Raw genomic sequence first — 14722 nt, forward strand, 5'->3', positions numbered from 1 at the left:
TTCTTTTAGGGTACACATTTTCTCCTAATCTAAAACATTTGTTTTCTCTCTGATACCATTCCCCTGCCTTCCTATTCTCAGATATCGCCCTGCTTGGTTAACATTTTACACATGGTCCTCACAGTAGTGATGCCTCAAATGGTTTTACTATGAAAATTGTCCTCTCTGTGAGAGTAAAGCCTTAAGTCAATGAAAGAAAACTTCTGACCTTAATATGAGAAACGTTAAGCATTTAAAGTTTTACAATTATTTTTCTGAAAAGATGTGCTATCTTTATGACTCAACCTAGCAAAGTTCAGGGAAATGTGCTTAGGGAAATCTCTGTCAGCTGAAAGAGAATGTGAAGGAGAGGAATACAGGGAGAGAGAAGGAGGGGGGATAGAGAGGGAGATGAGGAGAGAGAGAGAGAGAGAGAGAGAGAGAGAGCTGGGGAGAGTGAGAGAGCTGGGGAGAGGAAGCTGAGACACACACAAAAAAGACATTGGCCTGCAAGGGAAACCACAGAATTTGAATATTCTATTTCCCATGACCTAAATGTTAGTGAGGAAGGAAGTTACCATCAAATCATACATACAACTACTGACATTGTCATTTTTCTCTACCTCAAGCTTGGGTCTCTTAGGAGAAGCAAGAAGACTATTAAAGGTTCTTTATTGCTCTGTCGCTTTTCCAAATTCTAGACATATTTATTGTCTGAACTACATGATTTATTACTTGGCTATAAATAATCTTATACCAGATCTTTAGTTGTCTCATATTTAAATTTTATCTTCCCAAACAGATTCTGATTTCCTTGAGAGTAGAAATGCCGCTTCTTATTCTTTTCTGTTTTCTTAGGACTGAGATAAGTGTGTGGCCCATCAATATTGGCTATTGGTATATATTTGGAGATAGATAGAGATGGAGAGGTCATAGCTGATGATCAGTGGGCAGCTGCTCAACGGTGGTGCCCACAAAACCCTCTGAGGGCTTGGGCTTGAGGATGATGCATGTTTGCAAGAGGACTTTGACAGCAATGGCAATAAAAAGGATAAACTTTGATTTTTCTGAGAGGTCAAGTGACTACACAGTCTGGTAGTTGGGAAGCCACTGTAGAGTTGTTTAGGATACATGTTTCCTTCTGTAGCCTGTACAATGTAAGGCAACAGCCACAGATACCTGAGATCATATTAAGAATTCTGTTTAGACACATTTTTGGTCTTTCTCCATAGGTATTTTTGGTCATTCTATATAGTTCTGTTTTGTGTTATGCAAAAATATATAACTATTAGAGTAGAGATCTTTATTTTTTTATTTATTTTTTTAGATCTTTAAAACTATATCTAGACTAAGAAGAATGAGAACAAAAATTTTGGCATTGGCTACAGAGAGTGAGGATTTTTCTCATAAGTGTTTATACCCCGTTCTATAGAGTTGCAATAATCATAAACCCAAACAAAACCAAATGACCGCATGTTGTGGTTTGAGTTAAGCAAACAACTAAGGAAAACATGGAAATCACTGGTTATCTATGTAAACTTGCAGTTTGTTCCCTGGTTTATGCACGTGTATTCATGTGAGGTGTTGACTCTGTTTTATGAAAGCTCACTGAGAAAAAAAGTATTGGCTTTAGGATTTTATTAGATTCTTTTTTTAGAAAAGAGAAGTCCAAACCTTTTATAAATCTTGCCAGCCTCTCTAAATCTGTGAAAAATATTAGAGTCCTCTAGAGCAAAGGTGAAAGTGCTTGTGTTTATTTTTTCCCTTATTTTTCAACAGGGGACTCTCAAAGGCAAAGACATTTCTTTGTATCTCACATTAGAGTTTGGTACACTGGTATGGAAACAGGGCCGTTTCTCTGGAGATTCTGGTTCCCTTTTCCAATCTCTCCCATGTTTATTTGCAGGAGATATCAAGTTAAAGAGCAACTTTGAATGGAAGAAAGGACAAAAAAAAAGATACTGAAGCTCAAGGGGCAACCGGGAAGAAATGGGGTCAGGAAGATGCGGCCACCTTGATTGAAGGCTGGAGCTGAAAAGGACTTTAGAAATCTGATACCCTGATCTACAGCTAAAGAAATCGAGGTCCAGGAGCTGTAACTTAAACATACTCACACAAGTAATCAATTAGTGGCCAATAGGGAACTGGATCTCCTTTTCCTATTTCCTACTCTAAGCCCTTTCCCCCACCCCAAATCAAATCATCTCTCTCACTGCATTGTAAGGGAGCGGAAAAGTCACAGTTTTGATCATCTTTTCGGCTTTCAAACTCCTTGCTGTCAGAAACCTGAGCTTTGTCTTTTCTTATCACTGCTGACAACAGATCTCCAGCCTGATGGTAAAGTCCCATAATTCATTATAATCTAAGAAACCACAGGCTACCAAGCTAACTATCGAATATTTGTAACTGATTGAGTGATTGCACATTGGTTTGGAAAGTAAACTAGGGCAGCCCGGGTGGCTCAGCGGTTTAGTGCTGCCTTCAGCCTGGGTTGTGATCCTGGAGACCCGGGATCGAGTCCCACATCAGGCTCCCTATGGGGAACCTGCTTCTCCCTCTGCCTGTGTCTCTGCCTCTCTCTCTCTCATGCTCTGTGTCTCTCATGAATAAATAAATAAATAAATAATATTAAAAAAAAAGGAAAGTAAACTAATGTTTGTTTATCCCTAATGAAATAGAAAACAGACTATGTTGTGTTGTGTAAACAGCTCTATCGTGGGCCTGCATGTTGTTCCTGACTGGTGGGCAGGTGCTTAGACCTGTTTTGAAGTAGCCAAGGGAAAGCACTGGGATGGGAGGTGGGGGCAGTTGGTTGTTGGCAGTGAAGGCCTGCCTGAGATCAAGAGCATATTGAGTTGAATGAGCTGGATCCACATGCTTTTTTTTTATTCTAAAAGCTCATGGCAATGAACTGAAAAGAAATTTTTTGAGCTAGAGAGCACAGAGAACGTATAAAAATTGCACTGACAAGGTTGTGTGATCGCTGGGAAAGAAGCATACAGTAAACTCTTTGCACAGCATGACTAGTCAACTTTGGAAGAGACCGAATGTTATAATGAGGATTCATCTCCTTTCCGAGCTAAGGGACAGGTAGCTGACCGCGTCACCAATATTTTAAACATTCACTATCTAAGGTGCCTGGTGTCAAAGGCAATAGAAAGCCAAAAGCTCATAATCACTCATCTTTGTGCCCATAACGAGCTATGTTGCTGCATGCTCCTTTTTGATCTTTAAAGCAAATGGAGAGGAATGTGTAAACCAGAGCTGCCTCTCCTTGTCTCTGTGAGAACTCAGGCAACAAGCACGTGGTTCCTGCTGCGCAGCATTGTTAGCTGTAGGCCTGCAGTATTGGCTGCAACAGAGCCAAATAAACTTGCAGACAGCAGAAGGAAACACCAGTCCTCTTCACGTGCTGGGGTTTGGGGGGGTTTCTTTTTTTGGATTTCGGTGTTAAGTTTGCAAAAGATTACAGTTCACTGTCAATATGGAGGAAGAAAACACAGATCTCCAATGAGAGAACATCATGAAAAGGAGTGTTTTCTTTTAACCTCTGCCTAACAAAATTTTCAGACTAGTAGAAATTAAACATAGATGTTACATGGGACCAGGAAGGCATTTATTCAGTCACTCATTCGTTTATCTGTTTGCTATCTATTTGATGGCCCATGCATTAGATCTTATTCTAAAATGAGATCTGTTAGGAGTCTAACATCAGTATTAAGAGACATATAAAATGAGTTCATATGTTTTCTGTTCCTTTAAATAAAAAGACATGAAAAATAATGGGGACATATGTTATTTTTCATATTGAGAACACATTTACTCTATCTTTTTAAAATGAATCTCCTAATCATTGTTTCATGATGCATCACTGAAAATGACAATGCAGGAGCATTAAATGAGAATCTATAATGGATCCTGACTCCATTTTTTTCTTGCCTCACTTCTGAGAAAATTAATAAAAGGGTTCTGGAGCTCCATATCTTGTGCCAGTGGGAAGGAAACTCAAACTACCAAACTATGCTACCTGCTGGTGCCTGGGAAGCCTCACTCCAGACCTGCCCTCAAAACACAATCCCCAAAACAATTGCTCGTCCTTCCTCTCTCAAGTCATTTTCAAACTTCCTTAGGAGCCACCTATATCCTTCCTTCTATGAGTAATAAACGTTTTCATACCCTCTTGGTGTATGCATGGTGCTTCAACATCTGAACAAAATATTGGGTAAAGAATTGGTCCCCTGTAGGGTGACCACAAGGTAATATTTAATATATAAGGGTCTTATATAAACTATCCAATGTAATTGTAACACAAACCAATAAAGTAGGTAAATCACTGATGAAAGAGCAAACTTAATGTGATTAAATACATTGCAGAATTTCCATTTAAATTTAGATCTGACCCCAAAGTCCGTATTTTTTTTTTACAACATGTGTTAGGGAGATTGTTTTTAGCTTCAAATGTCAGAAGATCCATACAAATATTCAAATAATAAACAGATAATTCACAAAAGAAGAGTAAAATCAAAATTGCTAAATTTGTAAAGTAGTTGTAGGAGACACATGATATCTAATGAATAAAATGGACATTTCTCATCCTGAGTCTGTTTTGATCAATGAGAAAAACTTCCAGAAGCCACAGAACATATTTCCTCCCCTAGTATTAGATTCACATTGGAAAGCCTCAACCAGACACTGACAAAGGAATTGATACCACTTTGTCTAGCCTATATTGGTTATGCTTCATTCTGGAAGGAGGAACAGCCCACCAAGCTCATCATAGAAGAAGATGATGGTCTGAGAAAATTAGGGGTTTGGGCTGCAAGAACAAGGAGGAAGTGATGCCTTTTGAGCAAGCAATCAATACAATCCACTATTCTGTCCTGTTCTGCCTTATATGGGCCATGATCACATGAACCCTAATACTATAGTTTATTATGTATTTAATACATTTTTGGCTTATTTTACATGGTAGTATTTACTAGCTCTTATCTCCCCAAGCCAAACAATAACAACAAAGAAATGACCTAGAGACTCTCTCACTTTCCTTCAGTTCTCAATTGCAAGCAGTTTGTCACTTCTGAGTCTGGTAGCCACTGAGACTTATAAATGACTGAGGTGGATGGATTCCTGGCTCTGCTCGGTTCCCGCTCATATCAGCTACTCAGTTGATCAAAGAATAGCATCAAAGCCCAGAGAAGAGGGCAAGGTGAGTAGTGGGTTTTAGAAAGATCTCAGTGTTTGGGAATGTGTACACTCTATCACCAAAGGAGGTTTATGATCCCTTCTTTTAACCCTGGTTAAATGACCCCCTAAAAGCCAGAATTAGGGTCTTGGATGATTCTTTCCTGATCCTACACCTGTGGAAATGCAAGGAAAACAGAAAATAGAGAGGCCACTTTGGGTGTCTCTGGAAGAGGCTGATAGCCTACCATTGAAAACATGAGAAGATAAAAAGGAAAGAAAAAAAAAAGATAACTCTTGAGCCTTTTATCCTGTATAGAATTTCTGCCCCAAATAAATTTTAGCCACCAGAACTGGGATCCAGTGAGCTGCTTGAAAAAATAATGTCCCCTTTAAGGGTCCATAGCAGCTAGAGAGAAGAGGATCAGATTGAAATACTGAATATTCACCCAATGACATATGAGCAAAAAACAACTAAATTTAAAAGAATCAGGAAAAGAAGGAAAGAAGAAGGAGGGAAAGAAGGAAACTTTTAAAAACAAATGCAACACACACAAATTCTTAAATTGGCAACTAAAAAATTTAATATAAAATTAAAGGGGAGAAGAGTTACTATTGAGAATAGATGATCTAAGTAGAAGAAATATCTCAAATTATAGAAAAAAAAAGCCATAAAGATAAGTCACACAAAGAAGAGAAATTATGAGAATAGCTTAAACAACAAAAAACAAAGATGATTTGGAAGAGGGAAAAGGAGGGGATGGGAGTGAGGTATTACTATACAACTTCTAAAATAAATTTTCCTGAACTGAGAAAAGATTTGAGTCTAGAAATTGAAAGGACTGACAAAGTTCCTTAATAAGCCACAGGCCTTATTATTTGACTTTGGAAGCTACTAGACAATAGGAAATTATTTAGTACTCTCAAGAGAAAAACAAACTAATGAACTAGCATGCAAAGAATCCTATACTTAATTTTCCTGTAAATGTAAAAACTCAGTTTTCCATGCAAGTATGCTATCCAAGGAAAATACTTGAGAAAAGACTCTAAATAAAGATAATCATTAAACAAAAGAGAGAACACACAATATAGGAAGATGAAGTAGTGGTGAAAAATGAAACCTAAAATACGTTAATTCAGTAAATGAAGACATGAGGACTTTTAAAACTTAAGGTACTTAATGCAAAAACAATTCCAATAATCACTGAATTATTCTGGCAAAATCTAGAGGTTGGGAGTGGGTGTGAGTGAGAGAAGAGAGGTTGGAGACATTCTCACAGTCTTGGGGTACGGAGGAGAGTGAGAGAAGAGGGAGAGAAACAAATGTATTCTGAAGGTCTTGTCCTATGTGAGTTGGTGAAAGGAAGTGAAAAAAGTAAAGGATTGCAGGAGGAAGGAAAGAATACATTTTGGAACAACTAGCAGTAGAGTCATAGTAGAATGATAGAAACACGAATGTAGAATAGAGCCCAGAAGCTGGTGATGCTGTGGAAGGATGGTATCCTGGTCTCTCTGGGGGTTGAAATTCCACTGACATCCATTGAAATTTTATATATCCCCAGTGAAATTTGGGCAACCTATGAGCTACTGTTTAGCTTCCATGTGTCTAACCTGGTTCCTGCCAGTCTCATGGACAAGTCCAAAGAGGTGATTGAGTGACAGATCAGCAGAGACTTGGAGAGGAGTCCTTGCAGATGGATCCTGGGAAGATGTGGAGAGTTCCCAAGAGTGCTGTGTGTGAGCATAGTGAAGGACAGCACAGTATGCAGGGACATGCTTCTGCTTCAGCAAGGGCTGTGACATTTCCTTCAGAACAGGAAATGACTCCTAAAAGTCCAGTAGGACTCTTGTGCTAGACATACCCATTATTCACTGATACTTGGTTCTCTACCCCTTTGGGCCACTGGGAAAGATTGTATTTTGAAGTTAAGCATGGCAATTGGCTCTCTTTGGCCAGTGAAACATGACAATTGATAAAATGTGTCACTGTGGAGGAAGCATGTATTGCTAGTGTGTGTGAATCTCCCCCTCTTCCCTACTATGACTATTGTGCAAATGTATTTAAATGTTACCATCGTAAGGTGATGGAGGCTCCATCAACCTGGGTCATTAAAAGACAAAGTTAGTGGTAAGAGATTTGGGCAAAGCCATCTGTTGACCCACTTTGATCACAGAACATGAGAAAGAAAGTCCTGTTGTTTTAAGCACTGAGATTTGGGGCTGGCAGTATTATCGCATCTATTTTGATTGATTTATCCAGCCAGCAAAGGGCAAGGCCATAGTGTGGCTCTCAGACAAGACTGTTGTCTCCTGATGCCAGGACAAAACAAAGTCCTGGTAAATTGGATCATCTCATTGAACAAGGGAAGAAAAAGAAAAGGAAACAATATGAAGGCAGATACATCTTAAAAGACTAGAGACAGAGTGTTCAACTAGAGGCAACTCTATTCATGAATTAGCAAGATTAAATTTCTCAAAAATCAGAAGAAAGAGAGACAGACAAAGTTCATTCAATTAGGGGGAAAAGGTCATCTTCATATACACTATTTTAGGGATGAATGTGACCATTAAAAGTTATAAGGTGCAGAAAATCATAATTTTAATGATATAATAAATTTAATTCAAGTATATATGCTGATGAATAAATCCAGTGAACTCTTAAGGACATTGTATTATAGAGTGGTATTGTGGTATCATGACAGCAGCACAGTGTTACTAGCTATCCTTAGATGGTTTTTTTAAAAAAATAAATAATCTGTCAGTTGGGCTCTCTTATTCATGCTCAGTTTATTATGTCCAGGAATAGATACTATAAACAAAAGAGTACATAAAGGAGTGCGGAGCAGGGGAAGGGAAGCTACCTATTTTTTTTTTTTTAAAGAATGAATACCGAGGTCTAAGTTTTAAAGATGTTGTCATTGGTTTAAAATGTTGGAAAATGGTGAATAGTCAGCAATGCCCTTACAGTAAGGTTGGCATAAAATTCCAGTGGCTCTCCAAAGAACTCTGAATATCCACACTGGTGTGGGAATTCAGAGGCCACTAATCACACTCCTCTAGTCATCCTTTGCCAAGTAAGTAGGCACACTGTTTCCAGAATTACTAGCCTCAATGGCTATACAGAATTTGGTCAGACATTTTCAATTATAAATGCAAACCATCCTTTTATAAAATTATTTATTATAACCATATATTAATTTATAATATAACATAAGTAATAAATATCACTAAAATACAACATACTCTTTATTATAGCGTATACTAAATTATAATTGATAATTATAATTTTGCATTATAAGCAAGCTGAATACTTTTTCATTTGAAACTGACTACCAGGGCACCTGGGTGCCCCTAAATAAGAAAATCTTAAAAAAAAAACTGACTACCATATATACATTAAAAATTTCAAGATACATTTAAATGACAAATTTTTAAAAATCTTAAAGAATGGACAGTTCAGAAAAGAAGGAAATCCTGCCATTTGTGACAATAAGGATAAAATTTGAGGGCATTTTGCTGAGTGAAATGAGTCAGACAGGGAAAGAGAAATACTGTATAATCCAATTTATATGTGAAATCTAAACAGGCCAAACTCATAGAAGCAAGAGAGTATGAATGGTGGTTACCAGGAACTGGAGGATGGGGGGAACAGGGAGATGTTAATCAAAGAATATAAACTTCCGGTTAAAAGATGAATCGTGACTATAGCTATACTGTATCACATCCTTAAAAGTTGCTGAGAGTAGATCTTAAATATTCTCACTACTCACACAAAAGAATAATTACGTGAGTTAACAGAAGTGTTAGCTAACCTTATTGTGGTAATCAGTTCACAATATATATGTCTCAAATTATCACATTGTACACCTTCATCTTACACAATATTATTTATCAATTATATCTCAAAATAGCTGAAAAAATTTGCAGTACATATGCACACCCAAACCCACTCATGCATGCACACACACAAAATTAATATGTCAAAACTGAAGATTGACTAAAACATAAAGGTAGTAGAATCTGCCTCCTTTAGTTTAACAAAAAATATCATCGCTCACAGTCCTCAAATACTCACTACTGAGCAGTTTACTTGTTGCTTTGGATTCCAAGTGTCCTGAAGTCACGTGTCTTAACATCTTATGCCTAGTAGTCCATATTACAGTAGTATACTTATGTTCAGAGATTGAGAAATAATTCACTTTAATAATTAACGTTGGTATAAAAATACTCATTAGGAGTGCCTGGGTGGCTCATTTGGTTGGGTGTCTGACTCTTGGTTTTGGCTCAGTTCGTAACCTTAGGGTTGCAAGACTGGGCCCTGCATTAGGCTTGGTGCTGGGCATGGAGCCTGCTTAAGAGTCTCTTTCTCCCTCTTCCTCTACTTCTCCCTTCCACTCCCCCCAGCCAGGATAAAGAAAGAAAGAAAGAAAGAAAGAAAGAAAGAAAGAAAGAAAGAAAGAAAGAAAGAAAGAAAGAAAGAAAGAAAGAAAGAAAGAAATAGTATGTGAAGAGTCCTATAATGTTATACATTTTTTAAAGATTTATCCATTTTTAGATAATTTTGATGAAAGTTGCCTCTACCTGCATGTATGTGTGTTATTTAATGATATGGAAAAGGAAAAAAAAACATTTATCGGAGGTCAGCTGTCTTTATTGTCTATTTCAGTGTTATATTGTGATCTATGAACTTCAGATCCCTAATTGCTAATTAAAAAGTTACAAAAATTGAGAGTGAGAGTTGAGAAACTTTCATGACGATTTGACATTGCTCATGACACACAAACACAAAATTGGTGGACTCATCTCATCGAACAAGGTATAGATCGGTTTCTATTTTGTTTAACTTCTGTGTGAGTCACTTGGAGTTCAAGCTGCTGAGTTAGATTAGTCTAAGACTGGAGAAAAAAAATAAAGGCTGATTCTTGACAATGGCTAAATTGAGAGGCACTGGTCTGCATTGTGTAAGATGGATGGTAATCTTAGGTCAAGATAGTTTACTTTTTGGCTTTTGTTATTAGCATTTGTTTAAATGATTCTCTAAATTAAACCGCCGCTGATTATCAATCAGAGTAAGTAGCGATAGAAAATGCTATCTATTTTCCTCGTAAATAATTTGCATATACTTGAATATAGTTATCAGTGAATTTATGAAGTTACACTTGAATGGATTTAATAACTAATAATAATAAATATAACAAAATAGCGATTAGGCAGTACTTATGACATGCCAGGTTAAACACTTTAAAATCATTATGTCCTTTACTCTTTACAATAACCTTAGAAGTTAAGTACTGTATTATCCCCTAATTATTTAGGAAGCCGAAGCACAGAACAGTTAAGTAAATTACCCAAGGTCAAATATTTAGGAGGTGCTATTCCAGGGATTTGAATTTTGGCTCAATAATATTTAGGCTCAGTACCTCATATTAGTGCTTCTTTAACTTTAGCAGAGCTCATTAAAGAGATTCCTTGTCCAATAAGTCTGGGAATGGCTGAAGAATTTGCATTTCTAACAGGCTCTCAGGAGATGCTTGACGCTGCTGATAACACACTTTGAAGAGAGTATTACAGGACCCTCTACTATGAAGAAATGGGGCAATCAGGGTGCCTTTCTCTTCTTCCTAAGTATGCTATCCATTGTCAAAAGGTGATGACACCATTGCACAAAACCTAAAATAAAAAGCACAAAGATGAATGTATTACAGGAGAGCTTCATGGGTCGGGCATAGTGTCTCTGAGCAGAGCAGACAACTGATCTCATGCGGGTTGTAGAGAAGGATAGAGTACAGGCATTGACATACATCCGCAAACGCAAGTGGGTTGACATCATCTGTAGATGCTTAGTGGCTACTTGATACCATGGCTGCGGAACAATCTGTCTCTTCTTAAAGTTGTGGAAACTTTTTTATTTTCACCCCCAAACCTATATTTCTATATTACAAATATACTGCCACAAGAATCAACTGTGATCTTCTTCATACCATTGTCCCCAATTTTTGCAAATATATTTGATTACTGAGCCTAGGTGAGCATTTGACAAAGTCTTTATCTGTTTTTAGAGAGCTCCTCTTGAATTTGCAGTGGATGCTCAATCCATGTTTGTTGAAATCATAAACGTGGTAGAGGTTTTGAAACAAAGTAGGATTCCTGAGAATCAAGTAGCAGGGATAAAAGAAACATCCATAGGGGGGCACCTGCGTGGCTCAGTCTGTTGAGTGACAGACTCTTGATTTTGACTCAGGTCGTGATCTCAAGGTCATTGTTTTGAGCCCTGCGTGGGGCTCAGTCCTCAGCTCAGAGTCTGCTTCAGAGTGTCTCTCCCTTTGTACCCCCTACTCATGCTCTTCCTCTCTCTCTCAAATAAATAAATTAAATAAATCTTAAAAAAAAATAAAGATACATCCATGGGCATACTTAGCAGATATGGGAAAAGAAAGGCTCTTTCAGAAGCTCTTATTCATATATACCATAATTCTACATCTGGATGAATAATTGTAAACATTTTTGTCTTCTGTTTTTTACCAACACAATCAGCAGTGTACTCACCCAGGATACTGTGTTTGTGTGCACATGTGTGTATGTATGTATATAAATACATGTATATTCATGCATATGCATGGGTATGTGTGTATGTACACAAAAATAATAAAATGGAGAACAGTTTTTTCCAGCATATGCACTTTTTATTCTACTTGATGTTAGACACTGAGAACTATGAATGAATTAGTTCATTACTGAATACTTAAGTACTAATTGAAATATTAACAATAGCACAGAAATTCTGTGTACCATGTAGTCAAAGTTAATAACATCACTGATTTATTCTAGTTTTTCTTATGGGTCTAACTATATAATGGGACTCACTTTTAGAAATGTAAGACCATGTTTCAAGGTGGCCAATAAGTTAACTCACAATTTATAGAATTATCCGTTTTGCCCCAGAACTAATAATTTTCTCCATGAAATATAATTTTGCAATTATTTTCTTATTAAGTGTTCTGTGACCGCTTAAATGTTTTTATGCTTCTTCTCCAGGGATTACCCTGGAAATAGATAACCAAAGAAAAAGATTATTCTAAGTAATACTAATACTAAGCAAGTAAAATACTGATTTATTAAAGGTCTTTTAGGTAATACCACCATTTCAACCATTCTGAAGAAGTAAAGAACAAAAGTTAAATATACTAAGTAGATCATCAATATGTAATTATGTAGTATTAGATGCAAAGCCCACTCTGTTTAAATTATGCTCCTTCACCAACCAGCTAACAAGGATGATGCATCAAAATTTTCTGTAGAAATCACGTGCTTTATTTGCTTAAGGACTTTAGGAGTTAAACCCTATGGCTGCAGTAAAGTAAGGATTTTTGTCTTGAGAAGAGCCTAGAAGAGTGTCTGGGATACAGTAAGTGCCAATATCCTGATTGAGTTAATGAATGCCCTTAGAAATAGTCTTCCATGAGAACCCAAGCCACCAAACCAAAAAATACAAAAACCATGTATCTCCATAATGGACCTAGCATTTCTCAAACTTTAATGTGACTTGTAAATAACCCGGTGGGCTTGTTATAAGGCAGATTTTTCACTTAGTAGGTCTGGGAATCTGCATATCTAACAAGCTCTCAGGTGAGGACAACGTTGCTGGAACCTGAGCAATAACTCAGAGAGCAAAGGTTCAATCACTTCTGCTTGAAACTGGCCCTAATGCCTTCTTACACAGTAACTGTGGCAACTAAGTGCATTATTAAAAAAAAAAAAAAAAAAAAAAGGGCAAACAAATTCTATGCTGGGGATTTTAAAGGAAATAAAGTACAATGCCACGTTATTGTTCACAGTTCTCTTTGTAAATTTGCTTGGTAGGACTTTGTAGTCTTAAGTGATTATAAAGCTCATGGAGAAAGTGTGCTTTTTCTTTTAACAAAAGGGTCTAAGTCTTCAATGGGAAACAGACTGAAGTTGCTGTCAGTTAAGTTAATTGATGGTTCCTGCTGGAACCTGTGAATTTCCTCAGGTGAGCTCAGTGAAAAAGTCACATTGTTTTAATAAGCCTAGTTGGTTCACTGCTTTAGGTCCCCACTCACTCCTCCTTCCCACACACTAGAAAGTTTGTTTTTACACGGCTTCTTTCCTTTATTTCTCTGAATAAGATTTTCCTATTTTGGGAGTTTTTAGAAAGTGTAGAAAGTTGGCAGAGTCGGCCACAATTTATTTTGTATGAATGTAGAGAAAGGGAATGTTTTGTGCTTGTAGAACTGTAACCCATTCCAAGCTTATGGAACAGACAAGAGCTATAAAATAAAGTCATCTGGAATAAAGTAATCATTCTCCGGACATAATACACTAAAGAAAGAAGAATCTCTGAGCCTTTTCTGTGACATGTTTGATCATCCTAAAAACAGGATGTGAAAACAATACTATATAACATCCTGTTGCTTTTTAAAGTCTGGGTGGCTTGACAATACAGAGTGTATTGAACAATAAATACACCAGGTAATCCTCAAGCTACTTTTTTTTTCCAAGGTCAAGTCCACACTAGCAATTACAATGCTTGTTGAAATCATTTGAATGGCAGCTGTATAGGCTGCCACTTAACCGAACTGGTTGATCGGGCAACTGTGTAAATTTTGCTTCTGACTTTTGATTTAAAAGAATCACTTGTGTGGAAAGATAAACAAGTTACTGGCCTAGCCTAATTAACCGGAACACTAGCAGTGCCTTGTAGATAAAACTATCAAGCATTCTCACAGAATTAAACAAAATCCATTCACATTTAATTGAACACGATCTCTAGATTCTCACTCTACTGTGAACCCAAGATCTGGGGATAGAAATAGTCATCGGTGTTCTTCTTGTGATGGTATTCACCAAAATAGGAACCAATGAGAGCACTCTCAATACACATAATTAGATTTTTAAATTTGGGGACAGGGAGAGGTTTTTTTTGTTTGTTTGTTTTGTTTTTTTATATGTGGGTTCGGGCCACTAAGTTCTAATATCTTCCCATTTTTTACCCTTTGTCACTTTTGGACACTTAAGGACTTTAGGAGTTAAACCCTATGGCTGCAGTAAAGTAAGGATTTTTGTCTTGAGAAGAGCCTAGAAGAGTGTCTGGGATACAGTAAGTGCCAATATCCTGATTGAGTTAATGAATGCCCTTAGAAATAGTCTTCCATGAGAACCTGTATTTACCTGTATCTATTAGATGATTTGGGAGCAAACTCACCCTCACTAGCACCTGGTAGACACACAAAAATATTTTTTTTGGAACCTTATACTTTTTCTGCACAAAGCAAGTATGCTTGGAAGAATGACATTTTAATGGTGACCTTAAATGGGGAAAACAAAGCTTCCAAAATAAACTTGAAGTGTATCATAGTAACCCACTTACTCTAATACAGTTTATTACAGAAACTATAAATAGGCCTCGATTATCAATATTATCACAGGTCATCATTTGATTGGACAGATTTTATAGGATAGTTATAAATATTTCTCCATTACTAAGGTACAAATTTGTTCCCGGTGTCAGTTGCTTATTACATGCTTGATTAATATCAAAGAT

The sequence above is a fragment of the Canis lupus genome, chromosome 7 (genome assembly GCF_048164855.1).
Source record: "Canis lupus baileyi chromosome 7, mCanLup2.hap1, whole genome shotgun sequence".
NCBI classification, from domain to species: Eukaryota; Metazoa; Chordata; class Mammalia; order Carnivora; family Canidae; genus Canis; species Canis lupus.